The 19785-nt window shown below is 35.9% G+C and overlaps 1 protein-coding gene across 12 annotated transcripts in view; it reads right to left on the bottom strand.

Moving 5' to 3' along the window:
• CNTN5 (contactin 5) overlaps positions 1-19785 on the bottom strand; it is a 1392146-nt gene that overhangs the window by 1092375 nt on the left and 279986 nt on the right. For 7 of the 12 annotated variants that reach the window (XM_064577192.1, XM_064577190.1, XM_064577193.1 and 4 more), the window contains one exon: positions 5137-5243. The exons of the other annotated variants lie outside the window; for them this stretch is intronic. The gene's annotated coding sequence lies outside the window, so the exon portion shown is untranslated. The remainder of the gene's footprint in view (positions 1-5136; positions 5244-19785) is intronic. 12 annotated transcript variants of the gene reach the window in all.

The raw sequence follows: 19785 nt of genomic DNA, 5'->3' as shown, positions 1-19785 counted from the left end.
TGTCTGTTCATGTCATCTGCCCATTTCTTGATTGGATTCTTTGTTCTTTGGGTGTTGAGTTTGATGAGTTCTTTACAGATTTTGGATACTAGCCCTTTATCTGATATGTCATTTGCAAATATCTTCTCCCATTCTTTCGGTTGTCTTTTGGTTTTGTTGACTGTTTCCTTTGCTTTGCAAAAGCTTTTTATCTTGATGAAGTCCCAATAGTTCATTTTTGCCCTTGCTTCCCTTGCCTTTGGCGATGTTTCTAGGAAGAAGTTGCTTCGGCTGAGGTCAAAGAGGTTGCTGCCTGTGTTCTCCTTTAGGATTTTGATGGACTCCTGTCTCACATTGAGGTCTTTCAACCATTTGGAGTCTATTTTTGTGTGTGGTGTAAGGAAATGGTCCAGTTTCATTCTTCTGCATGTGGCTATCCAATTTTCCCATCACCATTTGTTGAAGAGACTGTCTTTGTTCCATTGGATATTCTTTCCTGCTTTGTCAAAGATGAGTTGACCATAGAGTTGAGGGTCCATTTCTGGGCTCTCTATTCTGTTCCATTGATCTATGTGTCTGTTTTTGTGCCAGTACCATGCTGTGTTGATGATGACAGCTTTCTAATAGAGCTTGAAGTCCGGAATTGTGATGCCGCCGGCTTTGCTTTTCTTTTTCAACATTCCTCTGGCTATGTGGGGTCTTTTCTGGTTCCATACAAATTTTAGGATTATTTGTTCCATTTCTTTGAAAAAAGTGGATGGTATTTTGATGGAGATTGCATTGAAAGTGTAAATTGCTCTGGGCAGCATAGACATTTTCACAATGCTTATTCTTCCAATCCATGAGCATGGAATGTTTTTCCATCTCTTTGTGTCTTCCTCAATTTCTTTCATAAGTGTTCTGTAGTTTCTAGAGTATAGATCCTTTACCTCTTTGGTTAGGTTTATTCCTAGGTATCTTATGGTTTTTGGAGCTGTTGTCAATGGAATTGATTCCTTAATTTGTCTTTATTCAATTACATTGTCAGTGTATAGAAATGCAACTGATTTCTGTGCATTGATTTTGTATCCTGCCACATTACTGAATTGCTGTATGAGTTCTATTAACTTGAGGATGGAGTCTTTTGGGTTTTCCACATAAAATATCACATCATCTGTGAAGAGAGAGAGTTTGACTTCTTTGCCAATTTGGATGTTTTTAATTCTTTTTGTTGTCTGATTGCTGAGGCTAGGATTTCTAGTACTATGTTGAATAATAATGGTGAGAGTGGGCATCCTTGTCATGTTCCAGACCTTAAGGGAAAAGCTCTTAGTTTTTCCCCATTAAGAATGATATTTTTTTGTGGGCTTTTCATAGGTGGGTGTTTTTTTTATGTTATGTTAATCACCATACATTACATCATTAGGTTTTGATGTAGTGTTCCATGATTCATTGTTTGCATATAACACCCAGTGCTCCATGCAGAGCATGCCCTCTTTAATATCCATCACCAGGCTAACCCATCCCCCCACCCCCTCCCCTCTAGAACCCTCAGTTTGTTTCTCAGAGTCCTTAGTCTCTCATGGTTCGTCTCCCCCTCTGATTTCCCCCCCTTCATCCTTCCCCTCCTGCTATCTTCTTCTTCTTCTTTTTTTTTTTTTTTTAACATATAATGTATGATTTGTTTCAGAGGTACAGGTCTGTGATTCAACAGTCTTACACAATTCACAGTGCTCACCATAGCAATTACCCTCCCCAATGTCTTTGGGATGCAGCAAAGGCAGTCCTAAGAGGAAAGTATATAGCAATACAAGCCTTTCTCAAGAAACAAGAAAGGTGTCAAATACACAACCTAACCCTACACCTAAAGGAGCTGGGGAAAGAACAGCAAATAAAGCCTAAACCCAGCAGGAGTAGAAAAATAATAAAGATCAGAGCAGAAATCAATGAGATAGAAACCAAAAGAACAATAGAACAGATCAACGAAACTAGGAGCTGGTTCTCTGAAAGAATTAACAAGATTGATAAACCCCTGGCCAGACTTATCATAGGTGGCTTTTATGATATTGAGGTATGTTCCCTCTATCCCTGTACCTTGAAGAATTTCAATCAGGAAAGGATGCTATATTTTGTCAAATGCTTTCTCTGCATTGATTGAGATGATCATATGGTTCTTGTTTTTTACTTTTATTGATGTGCTGCATCACGTTGATTAATTTGCAAATGTTGAACCACCGTTGCATCTCAGGAATAAATCCCACCTGGTCATGGTGAATAATCCTTTTAATGTACTGTTGGATCCTATTGGCTAGAACCTTGTTGAGTATTCAAACAATATTTTAGGTAAAATTTCAAGCTACAAAAGTATATACTCCATGATTTCATTTTTATGAATTTCAAGAACAGGGATTATCTATGGTGATATAATTCTGGAAATTGTTACCTATTTGTGGTGCTAACTGAATGACAATATCACAAGGGTACTTTTCAGGTTATGAAAATATTCTATATTTTGAGGGGATGGTGTTTATACAGGTGTATATATTTTTTAAGTTCATTAAATATAAATTTATGGCAAATAATTTAACTGTTGTAATGTACCTTAATACAAATAAAAGAATAAAGAAGGGCAAAAAAGGTAAAATATATTATGAAAATTTTTTCTTTTTTTTTTAAGATTTTATCTATATATTTGACAGAGAGATAGAGAGCACAAGTAGGCAGAGAAGCAGGCAGAGGGAGAGGGAGAAGCAGGCTCTCTGCTGAGCAAGGAGCCCGATGCAGGGCTCGATCCCAGGACACCGGGATTATGACCTGAGCTGAAGGCAGCCATTTAACCAACTGAGCCACCCAGGCATCCCTATGAAAATTTTTTCTAATGTAACCATTAACACCATAATTTCTTACATGGTTATGTCATTTTTTAACAGTGTCCCATTGTTGGACATTTATTTTACATCTAGTTTCTTATTATGTCTTTATGACAGTTCATAACATTTCTTGGGAGTTGGTGTTTAAGTTGAAATATTTTAAATCTCTTGATGCATATTACCAAATTTCTTTAGAAAATTACTATACTGATTTAAATTTTGTTATACATTTTTCATCAGCATGTGTCTCTCTTGAGATACATATTTATACATATAGTCTACATACATATTCACAACTTTTGAGTATACTTGACATACACTAAACTGTACATATTTAACGTATAATGTTATTATTTTGTTATATGTACACACCCATGAAACCATGACCTCAATCAAGATAGTGAACATTTCCAAAGCCCTTAAAAGTTTTCTTATGCTTTTTGGTAATCCTTCCTTCAAATGTCATTACTGGGTAACTGCTCATCCACCTTCTGTCACTGAGATTACTTTGCATTTTCTGGCATACCATGTAATAAAATAATCTATGCTATGATCTTTTTTTGTTCCTCTTATATTTTCCACAATAATTTTGAGATTAATCTATGTATTTATTTCTGAATAGAATTATATTAAACAATTTTGCTATTATTAAATAAACTAATTGCTGTCATTTGACAACAGCCAATGTAGGATTCCTTAGAGTGGTAAACAAAATGAGTACTACCATCTCCTATGCTTGACATAATTATCTGAGCTTTAGTATAGAGAGGTAAGAGCCCAGATGAGGAACAGTGGTCTTGATATGTGGAAGAGGCACACCTTACAGCTTGGATCTGCTACAGAAATATCTGTGATTGATAGAGCAAAGAGGAATTGGGTATACAGTACCCAAGACATTTATATGGAAATACTTTTTGGATTCTAAGCCAAATTCTGGACTGCAAAAGTACAGGAAAAAAATATGAAGTTCTTAGAGGCAGCAGTTGCTAGGAGACTGAGAGCAAATGAAGAATCTTCCAGTGTTGGGAAGATACTAGCCTTTTGGCTCAGCAAGAATGCAGAGATTATAGTGGACACCCAGTTCTTTCCATTGAAACCCCACAAAAGCCATGCAACTTTGAGTAAGAACATGACATAAGAATAAAAGCTATGTTTTAAGATTAAGGAAAAAAAATAATATAGACCCAGCTTAATAAAGCAAAAATTAGGCTTCTTCAGCAGCAAGGTGCCTACCTGAACAAAGTAAAATGTTTTTTTTTTTTTAGAGAACGAATACAGTAACCAGAATCTCAACAATATGCATCACTTACAGTGTCCAACATACAAAACAAAATAAAAGAGCGACAAAAAGATATTTAAGGAAACAGGAAAAAGTGACTGATAAAAGTGATAAAATAGTTGATAGATGCATACCCTTAAATAATCCAGATATTGGAGTTAGCAGAAAATAATATCAAAATAACTATAGCTAACATTAAATCCAGAGGAAAATATAGAAAAGAGATGAAAAGATGAAGTATCTTAACAGAGAATTATAATATACAAAAAAATAAATCTGTATTTTAGAACAGTAACCCATAAAGAATTAGTAACTCATTGAATGGGTTTAACAAAAGACCCAACACACTAGAAAATACACTTAAACTGGGAGGAATAATAAGGATGAAAACACATGTGCAAAAGTCCTAACAAGTGTAATAGGAATTCCAGAAGGAAAGGAGAGACATAGGGACAAAAATCAATATTTGAAGAAATAATGGAAGGACATTTATCTGAATGCTTGTATTAATTTGTATTTCCTTCTTGGGCAATTGTTCATTTGTGTTCTTGTTTCATTTTCTTGGTATTTTAGTATTTCCTCTTCCATTTGTAAAAGCTCTACATTTTATTATCAATATTAGAGTATTCCTAGCCTCAGAAATGAATTGTAAATTGTAAAAAGAACTATGTCCTTTCATAAAATTTTCAAAGACTCTCAAATTTTTTATACAGTAAACTCAAACTCATCTCAATATGGTTTGTGAAAACTAAATATTCCTAAATAAGTTAGTCACAGTCACTCACATATTCTTTAAAAAAAAAAAAAAGACTTATTTATTTTATTTTAGAGAGAGAGCATGAACAGGAGGAGCAGAGAGTGGGAGAGAGAATCTGAGGCAAACTCCATGCTGAGCATTGAGCCTGATGCAGGGCTTGATCCCATGACACTGAAATTATGACCTGAGCCAAAACCAAGAGTTGGACGTTTAACCAACTGAGCCACCCAGGTGCCCCACTCACATACTCCTCTGAAAATAATGTACTATACCTCTATTGCAAGAAGTATGATGCAATTTTTGTTTATTGATCTGTTTCTTCTACTTTAATCTGAGTTCTTCAACAGCTCTTTACTTGTAGGTTCTCTGTAAATCTTTCCTGGATGGATAGAAGAATAAACAAATACGTAATAAAAATAGAGTAAGAAGTTATGAGTTACAGTTGGCACTAAAAGAAAACAGAAGGGAAACAAAGGCTGCGGACTACAGTTTGGATATTCTCCATTATCCTGACAGTAAATTAGCTTTTCATTTGGATGTTACTTTCTTTTAGAAGAGTTTGATGCATTTTAAGTTGATGCAGCACTGCATGTTATTAAAGCCAAGCATCATAAATTATTCGTTAAATCATTGAGTCTTGGGAAAATAGAAAGCCAATGAATCACATACCATTTGAACATTGATTTAGTTTCTGCATAAGCTTATGCTGGGTCTGGTATATGTGTTTGGCTCCAGCAGGTCTGCATACTTTCTAATTTGCTTGAAAACTGTGTGAAAATATTCCCATGGCTCTCTTGTAAAATATGACAGCCTGACATTTTCTTTAATTACAAGACCTGATCTGTTTAATAGCAGAAAATTGGCCTCCAACTTGACAGGCCTCCCCTTTAAAATCAATGGTTAGACTCTAGGGCACCAGCTTGGTCATCAAGATCAATATTAGAAAAAAGATAGCTTGTCAAGACCTCTCAGCCTTTTATTGATTCAAATGAGGAGCAGCTCACAGATTGAATAATGATATTAGAGTCTGATCCAATGAACAGAAGCCTCTTACATTAATTTCAGTATAGGCAGATGAATCTGTGATAAATGATTCAAGCATAATTATCCAAGAACTGTAGTTAAAGCTGAATGTTTTCATATATGTATATATATATGAATATCAAACATATATATATGAATATATATATGAATATTATATATATGTGCGTGTCTATATATATATATATATATATATTTAGGATACATTTATTTATATTTACCAGTAAGTGAACAAAATAAGAAAAGTGTTACTTTGGCCTTATTAGAAATTAACAAAACAAAATTAAAAAACATGGAAAATCCATTTTATTATCAAAGAATGGAAGGAAAACATAATGAAAAATAAAAGAGAAAAATTACCATGAGAAGAAAATAATTATTTCCTCTTGAATAATTTATTTATGTAAATAAAAATTTGCTAAAGTTTTAGAAAGAATATTTAATTAGAAATCAGTGTTCTGCAATTCCAGTGCTGGCTAATTACATTGTTACTCAAGTCACTAAATTTATGTCGGCCTTAATTTCCACTTCTGTTATGTGAAGAACTAGGAAGATACCGTCTAAGTATTATTTTAAAAACAACAACAAAAAAATCTAATGTTAGTTACTTTTGTATTTCATTAGTGATTGAAACAAGTCTGGTAGTTGTTTCATTTTCACTTCTAATTGGATGTTAAGGAAAGGTTAGAATGCAAGTTATATCAATGGAGAATGGGAAATTGAAGCGAAGCCATACCCATGAGAATATTCCATCATACTATACATGTATATTTAAAAAATTAAAGAAGTTGGTGATCTCTTTATACTTTTAAAAGTTTACGGATTTTGTAATTACCACTGAACTATACACGTAAAAGTGGTTAAGATGGTGAATTTTATGTATTTTAAACAATTAAAACTTTTTTTAATATGGAAAGCTAGTTTAAAGGTTTTAGTTTAGTTTATATGTAAAAGTAGAGAAGTGCATTTCAACAATTTGTATTCTAGAAAAATAACTTAGAAACACCTTCATATTGTTAACTAATTACTACACCAACAATGATAGCTCATTGAATATCTATAACTTATTGGTCACTATGATAGGTATTTTATTTCCTTTACTTCCTTTACTTATACATAAGAGATTAGTATTTTTCTTACATTTATATGCTTCATATATTTACCTTGTTTTTATATTGTTACCTCATTTATTGTGTGTATGCACAATAGCCATCAAACCTAAGTATTCTACATATGAGAAAAATAAAACTGATATTTGATTAGTAAATTCCTTGAAGTCCAGAAATAACAAATGCCACAGCTTAGATTTTAAATCATTGATCTGACACTAAAATACAATTTTTTGACTGTGATAACAAAGCTTAATATCATGTTGCTTATCTTAAAGACTTAAAGTATAGCTTTCCCCTATAACTTAGGTTACACAGTTTCCTAGAAAAACAAAGTAGCTTTGGATAAAATTTCAGCATTTAAGAAACTGTGAAATTTTGGTTTTTCAATAAATCTTCCTCATAGTTCTAGAATTCTACCAAGATAAAACACTTTCAAACAAAAAAACACAAACTACACAATTTTCTATTACCTGTTTGGAAAGTTAAAATGGCAGTGCTGACCACTGCTGAAACTACTATAGATTTTAAATTCAGCACTTCACTTTACAGAAAGGAACATGTTTTTCTCTACTATCTGAAAGACTATATATGATAGGCCTAAAGGTAAGACATTTTTATTATACCCCATCAATGAAAAATTGACCTAGAATTTATTTCCTTATTTCCATAAATTTTAGGCACCGATAACCCAGAAATTTTACCAACTCTCAAATTATTTTTCTTTCATTTAATTAAAAGTTCACAGACTGCCAAATTTTGGGATTTGTGAAGCTCTAACAGATGTTATTAAGTGTCTCCTGTGTTAGGAAAACATAAGAGGAATAGAGACTACCTGTTCTCTTCTAACACTAAACTTTATTGTGTGATTTATTTATGTATTGATTTACTTTTATCTCATAATTCATTCAGAGAGACAAAGACCTGTTAAGGCAGCATTCTGGTCATTGTGTTTTCTTTTGCTTTTGTCTAAAGGTAACACACAGTTTGATTGCCCCTTGAATCATGTATTTCTTTCATTCTGAAAGGGTTGTGGTTGGAATCACCTATTGAATCCAATTCCAGCAATATTATTTAAAGTGGCTGTTCTTTAGTGTTACTGAATAGGCATGGAAAAGTCAAATAATATCTACAGTATTATTAACCCATCCATGAGCTAATACATCTATTAGCAACCATTGCTGAGCATTATATCTCCTTTCTTTTCCACACCAAGATATTAGCCTCAGTCAGGTAAAGACATGACCACAACAATAGGCAGCCAGAATCAGTTCCTCAGTGTTTTCTTAGCAAAAGCCTTGTGAACAATAAAATGAAGGTGACCATATTTGGGGAGTGGAGTTACTGATTCTTTGACAGCAAAATTTGTGACCAATAGTTTAATTATTCTGAGTGGACAGCAAGACATCTCTGGCTTAAAGGCACAACACTGATGCCCACTTCAAAGCATCCTGCTCTGATGGTAATTGAACTCTTTTCCAAATCCAAGGTAGCTAAGTCTGTTTAAAAACTTTATTGTAAGTCAGCTGCAGTCAGGATTGTAATAGTACCCTGAAAATATGAATTACTCACAGAATATTTCTTAAATTATTTTCAGAATAGAGAAGGCCATTTTTGTCGGGAGTTTAGAAATAGAGCTAAACTGTGTATTTAAAGAAATGTGAACTTCTTTGTACCCTCAACTAGTGAATTGAGGTGAATTAATTTGTACATAAATGATTTTAAACAAATTACTTTCCCTATACAAAGTGTAGTAAGAGAATGGCTTTTGATGGAAGAGTTCAGAGTTATGACAAGTATCTCTGGAATATGGAACTGTTCAAGGTAGGCTTGTCTGGGAAATCAGTTTCGTACAATGCTTGACAGAAGCATTAGATTATGGGGGAAGGACAGAAAGTAAGAGAGATCCTGTGTAAAGGAAGTTCAGGCATTTCCAAGATAAATTTACTTTATATCACAAATTTTCTAGTTTCAGCTTTGCTCTCTCTTTGCCTTTTCTCCAGATCAAGATGTTGATCTAGGGGCGTCTGGTTGGCTCAGTTGTTAAGAGTCTGCCTTCGGCTCAGGTTAGGATCCCAGGGTTCTGGGATCGAGCCCCACATGGGGCTCCCTGCTCGGCAGGAAAGCTGCTTCTCCCTCTCCCCCTGCTTGTGTTCCCTCTCTCACTGTGTCTTTCTCTGTCAAATAAATAAATAAAATCTTTTTTTTTTTTTTTTTAAAGACTTTACTCATTCATTTGACAGAGAGACAGCGAGAGAGGGAACACAAGCAGGGGGAGTGGGAGAGGGAGAAGCAGGCTTCCCGCCGAACAGGGAGCCCGATGCGGGACTCGATCCCGGGACTCCAGGATCATGACCTGAGCCGAAGGCACACGCCCAATGGCTGAGCCACCCAGGCGCCCCTAAATAAATAAAATCTTAAAAAAAAAAGTTGGAGGGGCGCCTGGGTGGCTCAGTTGGTTAAGCGACTGCCTCCGGCTCAGGTCATGATCCTGGGGTCCCGGGATCGAGTCCCACATCGGGCTCCCTGCTCAGCAGGGAGTCTGCTTCTCCCTCTGACCCTCCTCCCCCTCGTGCTCTCTCTCATTCTCTCTCTTGCAAAAAAAAAAAAAAAAAGATGTTTATTTAGCTTTAAGTCATTTCAGATGTTGTGATTTCCAAAGTACAAGGAACTTGGAGAAAGGGGACTTTATCTGTGTTGATAAGGCATTACCCTGGAAGAAACTTCTAAGGGACAACAAATAGATGAAGGCTGTATTTAGAAGAAGGGGACATTTTAAGCCATTTATAGCTATGCACAAATATACTGCTTATTAGAAAATACGGTTTTACTAAAGAGTGAGTGGAGCTTTCAAAGAAGAACTTATTAAGATGGAGATGAGTTGATGTCCTTATTATAAATTTAGTCACCAGGCTGTTTTTCTCAAATTTTAAGTATCACCTATAGAAGTTTTGATTCAATCACTAAGGAGATGTGCTCCACCCACAGAGTGGTAATCACTAGTATTGATGAGTAATACTCAAGCACTTTGAACATAGATTAATTAAGTACATTAATTAGTTAAGTACTGAAGTTATCTAGTTAAAGAAAGTGAAGGATACATTTGGCATTTAGTGTCATGGAACTGAACTATGGGAATTTTCTATTTCTTTGCTCCAGTTTTTTGTTTTTTTTTTTTAATTTTATTATGTCATGTTAATCACCATACATTACATCATTAGTTTTGAGGTAGTGCTCCATGATTCATTATTTGCATATAACACCCAGTGCTCCATGCAGAATGAGCCCTCTTTAAGACCCATCACCAGGCTAACCCATCCCCCCACCCCCCTCCCCTCTAGAACCCTCAGTTTGTTTCTCAGAGTCCATAGTCTCTCATGGTTCATCTCCCCCTCCGGTTCCCCCCCTTCATTTTTCCCTTCCACCTATCTTCTTCTTCTTCTTTTTTTTTTTTAACATAAAATGTATAATTTGTTTCAGAGGTACAGATCGGTGATTCATCAGTCTTACACAATTCACAGCATTCACCATAGCACATACCCTCCCCAATGTCTAGCACCCAGCCACCCGATCCCTTCCACACCCCACCACTCCAGCAACACTCAGTTTGTTTCCTGAGATTAAGAATTCCTCATGTCAGTGAGATCATATGATACATGTCTTTCTCTGATTGACTTATTTCGCTCAGCATAATACACTCCAATTCCGACCATGTCGTTGCAAATTGCAAGATTTCAGGGGTTTTTTGATGGCTGCATAATATTCCTGTGTGTGTGTGTGTGTGTGTGTATGTGTATCACATCTTCTTCATCCATTCATCTATTGGTGGACATCTTGGCCCTTTCCACAGTTTGGCTATTGTGGACATTGCTGCTATAAACATTGGGGTGCACATACCCCTTTGGATCCCTACATTTGTATCTTTGGGGTAGATACCCAGTAGTTCTTTGCTCCAGTTTTAATCTTATGTGTCATTTCCTAACTTTGGCAAGGCATAAGGTAGATATAATTATGCTGCTATTTAATCATTTGCCCTAATTTGCATTAAATTGCTTCAAAGATAAATGTATTTCAAATTTGTAATACTAATTAATATATGTACAATGATCCACTACTTAAAGTCATGTGTTCCGATTCTAAAAAAATTAGTATTTCATATTGTAACACTATTCAGAACACTTTATAGAGTCAAGTGCTTATAAAAATTATGAGAATACTAGACTATCTCAACAAACATTTATATAACACATTTTAAAACTTAACATTTAAAATTAACTGTCTTCTAAAATCAATAAGCATTGAAGAACATATGGACTGTAATAGGTCAATAGAGAACTGACAAATAAATATATAAATTATACTGGATGCAAAAATTATACGGTTCTTATTACTGCAAAAATTACCATAACTGATAAATATTCAAAAAGACTATTGTTTGTTATGGTCAAGAAGGTGTCACAGGTGCAGGTCTCTCTGTGCATCAAGCTTGCTGCTACTCTGCGTATTCCTTGGAGTGGCCTATGGAGCTAAGCACTACAGCTCCCAGAAACCTCTGGCAGAAGAGGAGCCGGAGATAGAAGCTGGGGAGAAAAAGAACCTGGATGAACGGAAACGGATTTAGAGAGACCAGGCAGCAGCCCAAAAGGATGGCATACTAAAGTGAGCCTGCCTTTCTCTGGAATGGTGTGGATGAATAAAACTTTCTGTGTTGTGTGAAAAAATAAAATTTTAAAAATTAAAAAAAAAAACTATTGTTATTTATATAATTTTGTGTTTTATATTTTAAGAGCTATGAAACATCCTGACAACTGCTACACACACACACACACGCACACACACACACACATATAAAATTTTAAAAAATGCCCTTAATTGGGGTGCCTGGGTGGCTCAGACAGTTAAGTAGCGGACTCTTGGTTTCAGCTCAGGTCATGATCTCAGGGTCATGGGATCGAGCCCCGTGTCAGTCTCCTCACTCATTGGGGAGTCTGCTTGTGGATTCTCTCTCTCCCTCTGCCTCTGCCCCTCCCCCCACTCATGCTCTCTATCTCTGTCTCTCTCTCTCTAAAATACATTAAAAAAAAAATGACCTTAATCAAAAAAGAAGTATCTATGTTTCTTAGTTCATAAACTAATATGTCCCCAAAAAGGCATGCAAAGATGAATTTCCCAAAGTTGAATCTTACTTTTTATTCAATAAAGAAACTTTCTCTTTAAAGACATTTTTACTACATGTAATAAGAAATCATTTGTAGTGTAATTTTAACTTTCCTCACATCCACACCACCACTACCATCTTTTGCATCTGTTTCATAAATGTCTATGTTTTTTGGGTTTCCTTAGATGGAGCATATTCATTTAAAAATGTTGTTAGAAAACTTTTGAAGGTTCATGAATATGTATGCTTATTACCTTGATTGTGGTGACAGCATGTCCAAACCCATCAAATTATATACCTTAAATACGTGCAATTTTTATATATAAATTATACCTCAATAAAGCTATAAAATAAAATAAAATTTTGTTTATCAATCAGTTCAGTTCAACAACCCTTTAGTAAGGGCCTGCTAGAAGGAAACAAACAGGGAGGGCCAAGTGTTAGAAAGGCTGATTTAAAGTCTTTTGCTCGCTAAAACCAAAGTCTGTGCCTCCTCAGGTACATTTTCTATTGGCTGTACTTTTATTCCCTGTGCATGTGACAGCTTTTACCTTTTTTTTTTATTATGTTATGTTAATCACCATACATTACATCATTAGTTTTTGATGTAGTGTTTCATGATTCATTGTTTGTGTATAACACCCAGTGCTCCATGCAGAAGGTGCCCTCCTTAATACCCAACACCAGGCTGGAGCACCTGGGTGGCTCAGTCGTTAATTGTCTGCCTTCTGCTCAGGTCATGATCCTGGGGTCCTGGAATCGAGCCCCGCATCGGGCTCCCTGCTCAGCGGGAAGCCTGCTTCTCCCTCTCCCACTCCCCCCACTTGTGTTCCCTCTCTCGCTGTGTCTCTCTCTGTCAAATATATAAATAAAATCTTAAAAAAAAATACACATCACCAGGCTAACCCATTCCCTCACCCCCCGCCCCTCTAGAACCCTCAGTTTGTTTTTCAGAGTCCATAGTCTCTTATGGTCTTTCTTTTGAATGTCTCATATTTTGTCATTATTGTTGTTGAAAACTGCACAGTTTAGATAATATATTGTAAGACTTTGGTATCAATGTTTGTTGCTGTGGTATTTGAGTTTTGTTTGGTTGGTTTTTCTGGTCATAGAATTGTTTTTATTTGTACTGCTTATTTGTTTAGCACTTCCCTGGAATAATTCTGTGGATTTTGTTCCCTGCAGTGTATAACCATCAAGTTCTCTGCTATTCTACCTTTTTTTTTTTTTCTTAAGTTCTTGCTTTTATTTTTATAACTGACTTTAGGGAGTCCATACTTGAGTCAATATAATTTGTTACCCAGTGAATGGTCAGATTTTCTTAAATGCTTTGTGTGTGTCTTCCATTTCTTTGCAAGGAACATTAGCTTACAAAACAACCTTTGTACCTCTTGTTTGTTCAGGACCTCTAAGGCAGCCAGAAGTCAGTGACTGGTACCTTCTCCTTCCCTATGTATTTCCTGGGCACACATACAGCTTTGGACATGCATGTAGCCTTTTATAAACACAGGGCAGGAATATAGTGGAGTTTTCAAATATCCCTATGGCAGTTTATTTTTTCTGGGATTCCTTTTAAACTAATGAACATGCTTTGATTTACACCAACTGAAATCATTTTGTTTTTAACCCCAGCCAAATGTCAACCTTTTCTTGATAACAAAGCAGCAACACCAAGGGATGTTTCCCTGACATCAAGAGCAGGTGCTTATTTTCATGGTGGTGGTGGTGGTTTGTGTGTGTGTAAGAGGTGGAGTAGTAATCTAAGGAGCTGGGTGTGATGAAGGGTGGGCCAACCCCTGGATACAGGATTGGGGGAGACAGCAGAGCCTCAGAGAGGCCAGGAGTTAGAAAAGAGTCCTTGGAGGACACTCAGCTCCCAGGAACAGCAGGTACCTGGGGCCCAGGTGATGTCTGTAGGCTGCTGTGCCTGTTGGGGTAGATTTTCAGGAAGTACTGCTAGAGCCATGGGTGTGTTTTCAGCTGGGTTCAGGTACATCCAGGTATAGCAGAGGTGGCATGGAAGACCAGAAAGGTGAGCAAGAAAACATTGTCCAGCTTCAAGACCTTGACGAAGAGCAGCACTGAGAGAATCTTCCAAGGGCAGCCTGGTCCACTGCAAAGGTGCATACACTGAGGTCAGTGCATAGGCAGCTGACCAGGACCTATGCTGACCTTAATCCTGGGAATTGTGCAATTTGCTATGATGACCAGGGTGGCTGTTCCTGCAATAAAGAAAAGCACTCCTCTAGCCAATGGTTATCATTAAGTGTTGGGGAACTTCACACAGTTCAGGGCAGCACCCAAGATACCCCCACAGCTGACGTGAGCTGAACCAGTAATGATATGCAGGGCTCCCAAGGTGGTTGGCTATCCTCAAAAGAGCTCCTCTTTGCTGGGGTGGGAATTCTCCAGGGTCTCTCAGGCTGTGAGAAAGGCTCCTCTGAGCTCTGCCGTGGCTCTTCTGGGGTTTCTGAGGGAGGAATCATCATTGGCTGTTGCTCTTGGTTTAAACCGGCTTCTGGGGGCTGGTGGGCTATGGGCTGGGATGCTTCAAGCTTGCTGGAAGTTGGAGCTGGGTCTTGGCCAGGTCACGGTCTTAGGCACTGGGGATGTTGCCAACAGCTTGCTATTTTTCAGTAGTGCCCTTGGAGTAGGCTTCTCCTACTGCAGCTGAACTAAGTCAAATCAAATATCCACCATTCTCTGTGACTAGAGATTTCCCAGGAAGATGCAATTTTGGAAAAATATTGGCTGTGTTTTGTGGATAGGGCTTTTCACGGACCTGTAAACATGGCTGGACATCTCTGTCCAATCTGTAAAGCTGCTGGCCTTTGGGTACAGTGCCAATGAGCTGGGGTGGGAGGGAGGATGGGAATTGTCCCATTTTGAAACATCTCAGACCCTGCTGTCTTACTAAGGTTCCATAGTTTCTCTTGGGTAAAGTTTTCAGTTAATTCTGCAGCTTTGCCTAATTGCCAGAATTCTGACATGATTGATTCTCACCCCCAACCCTCACCCAAGCCCATTTTCAAGGCTTTATTGGGATGACAAATTCACTGAAGCGCATAGTCTATGATTCTAGAGTTCAATGTCAATACCTTTTGAACTTTCACTGTAAAGTCAGTACCTCTTGTCCTAATAATAATCATCTTAGATAGATTTTCTTTTCCTTTTTGGACTTCAATCTATTGGCACCTCTGGAAACACCTTGTTATTTCTGCTCCTAGTCCTGGATAAGTAATTCAACTCTTTAATCATAATGTCCAATACCCCATCGTTCGTCCTTTTCTTTAATTCCTTATACGTAGGGGTCCTATCTTTCTTTGACGTCATTGGGCAGTCTTCCTTCCTTTTGCCTTCCAGATTTAGTCTTATCTTGACCTACTACATTTTTTCTCTTCACGGATTACACTTTTCACTGATTACTACCTTTCTGCCCAAAAAATACCTGTTAATATGGCAACTCTGTTTTTAACCTTTTCAGTTTTTTTTTTTTCTTTTCTATTTATAGTACTACTCTGCCTGTTCAAGTCATGAACATGTAGATTATTCTTTTGTTTTTGCCGGACTGAAAATGTCAGACCCATAGAAAAGTTAGATATTCGGACTATAAAAGTTGGTTGTAATAGAATTGTTTCCACCAATTTTTTAGCTTTATGAGACTGACATTTCTGGAGACACTTTCCTGTCCATATCAGCAAATGTGCCAATCGAAGTTAACCATTAGCTTTTCTGGTTCAAATATTGTAATGGTTTCAAAAGCAACAGTAACATTGATCCACTTTACAAAATCACAGCATGATTCAAAATTTAAGTATTGCCACTTATTTGCATTCTTTATTCTCACCTGCCTTTTCCTTTGTATGAATAAATCTTCAGAACAGATGGTGGAAGATTATCAATAAAAGGCGTTAGCCTCAGTGTGAATCCACTATGCTCAGTCAAAATCCTTTGCTTAGCCACCTGCTCATTTATCATGTTCAAAACAACCCTTTTCTGTTTTAGGCACTTTCTGGTAGAACAGTTGAATTCTTTTTTTCTTATGTATTAATGAACAGAGAAGATATATGCTTTTCTGAGTAGCTGCTTTTATAATACACTGTGTAGCCATACATTATATAACATGTAGCTGTAATTTATGTAATTGTACACTTTAAATTTAATAACTTTTATTTTAATGAGTAATGTTATTTATATTTCTCATGTTTGTTTGAAAATTCATGTTTTTAGAAAGTAAACCTTTGAAAAATAAAACCAGAAATTAATTTTTTTTATAATTTTTTTAAAGATTTTATTTATTTGACAGAGAGAGACACAGCGAGAGAGGGAACACAAGCAGGGGAAGTGGGAGAGGGAGAAGCAGGCTTCCCGCAAAGCAGGGAGCCCAATGCAGGACTCGATCCCAGGACCTTGGGATCATGACCTGAGCTGAAGGCAGACGCTTAACGACTGAGCCACCCAGGTGCCCCCAGAAATTAATTTCTAACTAATACATAACAAAAACTAGACTAAAGGCAGCTAAAATAGATTCAGTTACTATAAGATATAACATGTTAAATGCAATTTATTGACTATTTAACTGTGTGCATTATGGACTGAATGTTTGTGGTCCCCTCCAAATTCTTATGTTAAATATCTAACTCCCAATGTGATGATATCTAAAAATAGGACCTTTGGAAGCTAATGAGGACTAGATTAGGTCCTGAGGAGGAGCCCTCATGAAGGGATTAATGGAATTATAAGAGGAATAGAAAGAGAGAGAGAGAGAGAGATGCTCACACCAAAGAAAGGCCATGTGAGAACAACATAGTGAGAAGTTGACCATCTGTGAGCCAGGAAGAGAGCTCTTACCAGGAAATTAATCAACTGTCACCTGGATTTTGAACTTCCCGGCATCCAGGACTGTGAGAAGGATTTTTTTTTTTTTAATGGAAGCCTAAGACAATAAGTTTATTTACAGATGCCATTATTCTAATGTCTTAAAAATATAGCTTGAGTAAATCCCATTATTGCAGAGATCATCCTTGATAAACATTAAGCAAAAAGTGACCTTTGAAAACTTCTATTCTAAATTCTTAATTAAATAAATGAAAAAAGAAGTGATAACCTGAAATATGGTGGACTTATCTATTTTTTTTTCTTATTGGAAAACAGCCTAATAAAATAAAATAAGAAAATAATTTCTCACACTTTTACAATATATTCACTCCACTTGTTAATTATGGAAACACATTTTCAGACCTATTATTTTTGTAATGTTCAATAGTTAAGAATCTGTTACACATTGGACAGAGGGCTTTTTTTAACTGTATATACAAATTAGTAGATATGTGTTATTAGACACACTTAATGGCATAGAATATTTTAGATTGAATGTCAAATACAGGGGCACCTGGGTGGATTAGCATTTACCTTTAGCTCAGGTCATGATCTCAGGTTCCTGGGATTGAGCCCCACCTTGGGCTCCCTGCTGAGCGGGGAGCCTGCTTCTCCCTCTCCCTTTGCTCTTCCCCCCATCCCCACTTGTACTCTCTCTCTCACTCTCAAATAAATAAATAAAATCTTTAAAAAATAAATGTTAGAATGTCAAATACAGAGCAGTTATGTTATGATAATAGCATCACATAAAAATTATATCAAATTATCAGAGTTACTGAATGCATAATGAACTGTAATGAAACTAGCAAAAGTTGGAGAACTTCCACCAAGCCAGTATTTCATCAGTGATCACCGTAAGAGGTGGTTAAATACAGAAATTAAATATAAGAAGGATCTATATTGTAAAAGAGAGATAGTCTTTGGAAATCTTGTTAAAACTGTATTTTTTAGTTCTGTTGACTGAAAAAATACTTAGTGGCATTTTTGGAAATGGAGCCCTATAATCTCTTACATAAAAGAGACGTCCAAGAGCTAGAAAAGGAATCCACTTCTTCCCTGTTTGATTTCCAGCCCCAGCATATGAATGATGTGATACCACTTTCTATAGCAAAAATGGAATTTTAAAAAGAAATGTCAACTTCATTATTACTTTTAATATATATATTTTTTAATTTCATTACTTCCAGAGCTCTTTGGTGAGGCTACACATGGAAAGTTCCTGAGAACTTTGAACTGTTTTGGAGAGTCCTAGTGTTTACCTAGTCATGTTCAAGGACTTCAAATTTCTGGTCATATCTACGCACATAACTTTGAGAGAAAGTAGAGGAATGATGATCACCTGCTTTATAGTTACAAGGATAAGCACTTGCATTCAATCTATGCTATTTACAAGGCATATATCTGAATTGTGCACGCCTCTGTATCCTTGGCTTTAAAACAAAATAATGGTTATTGCTCATGGAATTTTGTGAGGATTAAATAATTAAGATGCCAAGTGCTCAATAAGTCCACAATAAACGGGGATTTCGCTTTAATCATGAAGGACAATTAATGTGGAGTATTTAAAAATATCCAGTTTATTTTTATTAACTGTAACAGATTGCTATTATATAATTCTAGAGAAAGAAGTGATATCGTCAAAACAATGATTAGAAATCCACGTATATTTTAAAAGTACTTGGTAGTGTAACTCCACAAGGAAACTGCAATCATACATGAGAAAATGTTAGACACTAAGAAGCCAAGATGACTATAGTAAAAAAGCTATACCATTTATAACCATGAATCACAGTTTTGTGAAAGCTATGAGAATCATATTTATTTGATACTGTAGTTTTCTATCAATTCATTCATGACACAAAAAATTTAAAAAATAGATCTGTTACACTGATCGACACTTGTTGAGAAATACCCTTGAGTATTTGGGAATTGAGAGATAAGATTGGTTCTGGCAGATTGAAAGGAGGGAGAAAGGCTCTTCAGTGAGTCAAAGAAAAGTACGACTAGGTACAAGAAGTTTGAAAAAAAAAAAAAAAAAAAAAAAAAGAAAGTCCCAGATAATTGAAGCAGAATGGCCATGATTTGGAGACTGAATATATAGAATGAGACTAGAATATTTCAAAAGTTCCAAAATAAAGTTAGAAGAACAAAATATTTTTAGTTGAGATATTGATGCTTATCCAAATGAATGAATGTTAGTCAGTAAGAAGAGGTAAAATATATTAAGTAGGTAACTAGCACTGTCTACAAACTAATCTCTCAGTAATGTAATCTTCCTTCTAAAATAACCTGAGAATGTTACAATATGCCACATAGGTATGTATTCCATGCATATTAGCAGAGTAAAAAGAAAAAGGGAGACTATTTCTTCCCAAGCCATATAATCTATTGTTAGTTCATCCTAATTAATAGAAATGTTGTGAAAATTTAAAAAGCTTCAATAGAAAATAAAGATACAACACACTAATCAGTCATAATTAATGACAAAGAAATAGCTTGATACAATTGTAGAGAAGAAAAGAGACAACATATATTGAATCTCCATTAGATCAGATAATATTAAGTGCTTTCATATGTATCACCTCGTGGTAACTCTGAGATCTTATTGTCATCATCTCCATTATATAGATAAGAAATTGGGAATCAGAAAATAAGTCTTCTAAGAAAACAATGTTAGTAAGTGTCAGAATTAGAAATACAATCTACATCTGAGTATGTAAATTCAACTATCACGT

This window comes from Mirounga angustirostris, unplaced genomic scaffold (genome assembly GCF_029215605.1).
Source record: "Mirounga angustirostris isolate CCGP_5_RB_7025 unplaced genomic scaffold, mMirAng1.0.hap1 SCAF_13, whole genome shotgun sequence".
Taxonomy (NCBI): Eukaryota; Metazoa; Chordata; class Mammalia; order Carnivora; family Phocidae; genus Mirounga; species Mirounga angustirostris.
Note: the sequence above shows the minus strand (reverse complement) of the source record. Positions and strands in the feature narration are given on the sequence as shown.